Source organism: Mauremys mutica, unplaced genomic scaffold (genome assembly GCF_020497125.1).
Source record: "Mauremys mutica isolate MM-2020 ecotype Southern unplaced genomic scaffold, ASM2049712v1 Super-Scaffold_100320, whole genome shotgun sequence".
Classification (NCBI taxonomy): Eukaryota; Metazoa; Chordata; order Testudines; family Geoemydidae; genus Mauremys; species Mauremys mutica.
This window is the reverse complement of record NW_025423313.1, coordinates 440,145-446,144: the sequence shown is the minus strand read 5'-3', so window position 1 is coordinate 446,144 and position 6,000 is coordinate 440,145. Positions and strand designations below refer to the sequence as shown.

At 55.0% G+C, this 6,000-nt stretch overlaps 1 non-coding gene across 1 annotated transcript; it reads left to right on the top strand.

The window, feature by feature from the left end:
* The first annotated feature begins 224 nt into the window (after window positions 1-224).
* LOC123360852 lies at window positions 225-388 on the top strand. Its single transcript, XR_006576079.1, has one exon. It is a non-coding gene; the product is annotated as a U1 spliceosomal RNA (small nuclear RNA).
* Window positions 389-6,000: the final 5,612 nt, after the last annotated feature.

Sequence of the window (6,000 nt, the reverse complement as noted above, 5' to 3'; positions counted from 1 at the left end):
GATCTGTGTGCGAGCAGAGCATTGTGGGAGCGGACGCAGGCTGCCAGGCAGGGCCCGACTTTGGCACTGGGAGCTCGGCGTAGAGAAGGGAGGGGCTCCGGGGGACGCGTCGGGGCAGCTGTCGGCAGTGGGGGCCGGTGTGGGCGAGGCCGGCGGTCGGTCCCCCCCGTGTGTTATAAGTGTGGGGCGAGCGAGGGCGGGTGGCGGCCAGGCGGCAGGAACTCATACTTACCTGGCAGGGGAGATACCATGATCATGAAGGTGGTTTTCCCAGGGTGAGGCTTATCCATTGTACTGTGGGTGTGCTGACCCCTGTGATTTCCCTAAATGCGGGAAACTTGACTGTATATTTTGTGGTAGTGGGGGACTGCATTTGCGTTCTTCCCTGGCGATTGGTTGGAACAACAGAAAACCACAAGTGGGCTGCTTAAGCTTAGTGCACTGCAAAGCAGACTCTAAGGAAAGCAGGTTTTTTCTGTACTTTTGGGAGTGCTTTTTTCCACAGGCCCCGTACTTTTGGGCACCTTTGTTGTTCCTCCTCGTAAGCAAAGCTCAGCTCTGAAACTTTACTCGGCCTTATAAGGCTCTCTGTGTTCTTGGCTTTCTCTGGTCTTTTGCAGCTGATCTGCTCTCTAGTCTGCTTTTGGGGGGGGCTTGGACCGGTGCCTTCTTTGGCTCTAAGGGGAGCTGCCTGCCTGCTCTGCTTCTTTTCCTGCTTGTAGCTTCTTGCCCTGCCCTCCTTCTCGGGCTCTTCCTCCTTTGACGGGAGGACGGCCTGTCCAAAACGCCTGTCCCACCTGGTCCCCTCGTCCAACAGGCAGCCTCGCCCCCTGCCCTGGGGCCGCTTAGGCTTTCGCTGTCTGTTCCTGTCTCTTGGTGGCCACCCTGTGTGTGCTACGGAGACTAGGCTGTCACAACCCCGTGCTGGAGGAGGGCTTTCCGTCGCTCTAGGCCCACCCACTGCCTCCCCGAATGCCCTTAGCTACGCTGGGGGTTGGGGCGGCGTGGCCGCGTCGCCCAGGAGTGGGTTTTCCCTTTTGCACACCTCTGATGGACGGAGCTGTTTTGACTTAACTGTTCAGCACGCACCGACCCTCGGGCCTGGTCTGCACGGGGAACGTAAATTGGCACGGTTACGTCAGTCCGCGCCTTGGTCGGAAGAATTGTTCCATCGACCTAGCTCCCGCCTTTCGGGGAGGTGGACGGCCGGCACCAACGAGGAAAACCCTCTCCAGGACCCTTCTCCGGGAACAGTGCCCTTCCGTTTGGGGAAATTATGCTGCTTTAAAAAAGGGAAATTGTTTAACTGCCTTTCTCTGAGGCAAGGTTGACTTTGTATTGCTTCCCACGTGGCTCCTTATAGCAGTTGTGTTCTGAAATCTTTAGGGTTTGACTTCATTTATGATGAAATTTTGCTGTAACTTTATTCTAATTTTGAATCCTTGCAGCCAATGAGACGCTTCGGGGCGGTGTCTGGGGGCAGCAGTACACGGAGGCCCCCCAGCCCACCCTGCCTTGGAGCCTCAGTTAGGTGCTGCATCCCTGACCCCCTCCCAGAGCCTGCACCCTCCCCCCTCCCCACATACCTCTTCCCCTCCCAAACTCCCTCCCAGAGCCTGCTCCCCCCTCCACACACCCCTGCCCGCAACTCTCTCCCACAGCTTGCACCCTCTCCCTCCATACCCCCAGCCCCCAAACTCCCTCCCAGAGCCTGCACCCCTCCCCCTTCCCACACACCCCCTCCCACCTGCCCTCAAGCTCCTGCCCAGAGCCTGCAACCCCACCCATCTTCCTGTTCCCTCTACCCCCTGCCCCAGCCCAGAGCCTGCACCAGCACCCAAACTCCATCCCAGAGCCTGCACCCCAGAACCCCTCCCCACCCAAACTCCCTCCCAGAGACCAGCCTCTCACTCCTCTGCACCCAAACTCCCCCCAGAGCCTGCACCCCTCCTGCACCCCAATCCCCAGCCCCAACCAGGGCCTGCACCCTAGACCTCCTCCCCCCACCCAAACTGCCTCCCAGAGACCAGCCTCTCACCCCTCCTGCACCCCAATCCCCAGCCCCAGCCCAGGGCCTGCACCCTAGACCTCCTCCCCCCTTCCAAACTCCCTCCCAGAGTCTTAGGCAGGTGAGGGGCAGAGTTTTTGGGGGCGGGTTCTGGGCAGTATGAGTGACATTATTAGGCCACTGGGAGGACTGGAGGACTGGCCCTGGCCCTAAGGTAAATTGAGGTTGAGACCCTGCTTTAAGGGATTGGAGCAATGCTGGAGAGACTGACGGGCAGGGAGCTGGGGAGCCGGGTGTGCTCCAAGGAGAGTTGTTGTTGTGCTCTGGTGACACAGAGCGGGGGTGGGGAGTTTATAAGCTGTGGTGTTTGTACAGAGAGAAAGTTTACTAACCCCCAGGTAAAAACTGGTCCTGCTCTACGCTATAGCTGACACTCTCTGTTCTGAGGGTAGGTCAGTGGGTGAATGTTTCCGTGCAGGATAATGGGTTCCTAGTTCCAATCCAAATGATTCCCTTTAAAAACTTTTTTGAATGAAAATCAATTTCCAGACCCATCTCCAGTATGTTCAGGAGTTTGCTGAATGGGGGCAGGGGGGCTTGAAATGAATTTAAACACTCAGCATTTTCCTGTGCAAATGAATAAAGACCTAGCAGAGCTGTCCAGCAGCTGAAATCAGTTCCAGCCCTCGGCGTCTCTAAGAGGGACACTCGGTAGCTGAGGCAGGTGGGACACCTCTGTGGTGAGGACAGGTGAAAAAATGCTGGATTCAATGAAAGCTGAGCCCATAGGAGGGGAAGGTGAACGGCAGCACCACACAGGGTCATAACACTCAGACACGGGGCTTCGCTGTCACTGCCCCTGTGTTTTCCATCATTTCTATCCCCCTCCCTCCCACACTGTCACACAGAACCTTCTCCCCTTGAGCCCCATCCCACCCCTACCCCTACCCCTACCCCTCTCCCCCCCACACGCCATGGGACACAGCCTCTCGGTGACTCTCCCAGATGGGGGCTTGTCTCTGCATCTCCCCAACAGGGGAGCAGAGAGCCGAAAGGGCCACAGGAGACCAATGGAGCTAGGCAGGGATAGAAAATACTTCCCCTCCCTTCTCAAGAGTCTTGTTAATCTCACCCATGGGACGTTCCAGCACCGGGTGGGCTCAAAGCACCAACCTTCCCCTCAGCAACGGAAGGGGGAACCAGCTCTATCACATGGAAGGAGGCTCCCCACCTCTGCTGCTGCCATCCTGTAGCCTTTAATATGGATTTGTTTTATCTAATGCAACCCCCCCACTCCACTAATCCATCCATGAAACATGGAGCCAAACTCCTGAAAACAGGGTCCAGGGGTGCAATGAGTTAGTGTCCAGTACTTACAGAGCAGTGCTGAGAAGAGTCATGCTGAGGTTGTGAGTTCAAACTTCATCTACAGCACTAGTTCCCTTTAAGCAAATGGCTTCTGCCAATCATTTTGCCCTGCAGAAAATACAGTTGCAGCTCAGAAGACACCAAGGTCCCCTTGCTTTACAGAGAGCAGGGCAGATTCCACAGATCTACCAGGCTCTGCTCTCCACCAGCCGCCTGTGTCAGGAGGGGTCAGGCAGAGCCCAGAGCACTGCCCCCGACTCCCCCTCAGTCTTTGCTCCCCAAACCACCTGTGTGCTCACCCTCTTCGCTGTGAGACTCAAACCCTGCCTGGCTTTCTGTATGTCGGTGTGGTTTTCATCTGTCGTGTTGATGTGCATGTGGGTCCTGTGTGATTTTGGTGGATGCCTGGCATAGTTTTGTGTGTTTGTGTGTGTGTGTGTATGACTTTTGCATGCAGATTGTTTTTTGCTAAGTATTCTTTTGGTATGTGGTTTTTGTGCTTTCCTGTTGTGGGCTTTTGCTGTATTTTTTGGTGTGGATTTGTTCTATGTTTTGTGTGGCTTTCCCTTATGTGTATATGGCTCTGTGTGCTGTGTGAGTTTGGTTTTTGTTTATGTCTGTGTGGGCCTGTGCAGTCTGTGATGGTCTCTTTCTCTCTATTTGTCTCTCTGTTTGTATCTTCATGTGTAAATTCACTGGAACTTTTCAAAGTCTCCACAGCTTTGCCAATTTTTCACCAGGAATTTTACTCATTAACAAATTCTCACTTGTTCCCTACCAGTTGGTGACCATTGCCCCAGGGGCCTGTCAGTCTCAGGGGCCTGATTTCCCATTGACCCTTCCCCCTTCTATTGGGACTGAGAACTAGCCAAGCTAAAAAAAACCACTCAGTTTTAGTAAAGGGCCAACAGTCCCTTACACAAGCTGGGCCTGTGAGGGAGGGAGAGCTCAGTGGTTTGAGTATTGGCCTGCTAAACCCAGGTGTGTGAGCTCAGTCCCTGAGAGGGCCATTTAGGGATCTGGGATAAAAATCTGTCTGTGGATTGTCCCTGCTTTGAGCAGGGGGTTGGACTAGATACCTCCTGAGGTCCCTTCCAACCCTGGTATTGTATGATAGGGTCACCAATGTTCAGAGAAACTAGCACAAGCTGGGCCCATGGTGTAATGGTTGGCATGCTGAAATCTGAGTTCAAATCTCAGTGGGACCTTGTGGTAAATCCCTGGAGAGCCAAGTGCTTTCCTATCTCCAGCTGTCTAAGAATGAGTTGTTTACCTTGTGCTGAGTGACTCATACCCACTGGAGCCAGGTCTCTGGTTGGAATGGGGTCTAGAAGTGGCTGTGGTTTGACTGGGTGTTTGGGATTTCTGATGCCCACAAGTTTGCCCCTTGTGCTTTCTACCACACTTTTCCTCTTGCCCACATGGCACTTGAAGAAAGGAGTGTCAGGGCCAGGTTTCATAGTCAGGGAAAGGCAGGAGGGAGGAAGAGTCCCGGGCTGGAGCCCAGCACCTCTCCTCCTCTGGGCACCTAGAGCAGAGGTGGCTGGTGCTGACAGCTCCAAGGGAAGGCTTAAAAGCCACAGAGCAACCAAGGGCAGGGCAAGAGGAGGGGAGAACCATGCCTATGCGTGGCCAGCAGACAGCCACAGAGACACCCGGCCAGCCTGCTCCCTGGCATGGCAAACCCCCACTGAAAACCACTCACAGCCAGCTGCTGATGCTCTGTGGGCAACATCAGAAGATGGTAGGAAAGCAGGGCCAGCCCCCCTGGTGGGGCCTCTTACCGTTCCCACTCAAGGTGCTGACTTTGGCAGTGGGGCAGGAGATTTTACCCCAAGAGGCTTTTCCCCAGCTGGCAAGAAGCAGAGAAACACCCAGGCTCCCAAGGTGCTATTTAGCAAGTACCCTCCAGCACAGGGACAGGCGCACACTTGGAAGAGGGAAACTGCTCCACACGCTAGCCTGGCCAGCCGCCCATTTTCTTTGGCAAGTCAGGAATGGCAAACGCAAGACTGGAAGCACCTGGGGCTCATGCCTCAGCCTTTGTGACACCCAACCCCCAGCTCCTTCCCGGGGCTCTAGCTGAAGCCAGAGCATTGGCCTGAGCAGCCAAGAAGAGGTTCCAGCCCTGAAGGGAGCAGGACGTTCAGCCCAAAGGTAAAATTGCACAACCACAAAGGGACTTGAACCCTCAATCGCCTGGTCCAAAGTCAGACACCTTATCCATTAGGCCACGTGGTCATAGGAGCAAAACATTTCCAAGCACTTCTTTGGAAAAGGCAGACACTGTGTTTCTCAGGTCCTCTACTGAGTGGGGCCGAGACTCTCTGGGCACAAGAAGTCGAGTTCCCAGCGGGATGTGAGACAATTCTCTGGAGCCAGGTACAGGACTTTGGCAGGGAGGCTCAGGCACGAGGGATTGGGGTGCAGCGGACAGACCAGCTATCTAGGTGTGCAGATTTAGTCTCACTGAGGAGAAGGAGGAATCCTGCTGATAGGCAGTGGCTGTGGAGAAAAAGTGGGATGTCCAGGCTGCTCCAGTCTCCTTCTTCCAGCTCCTCATCTGGCTGAGCTGCTCCACCGGCCTGGACAAGTCGTCTGCATGCACAGCAAATAGCTCAAGA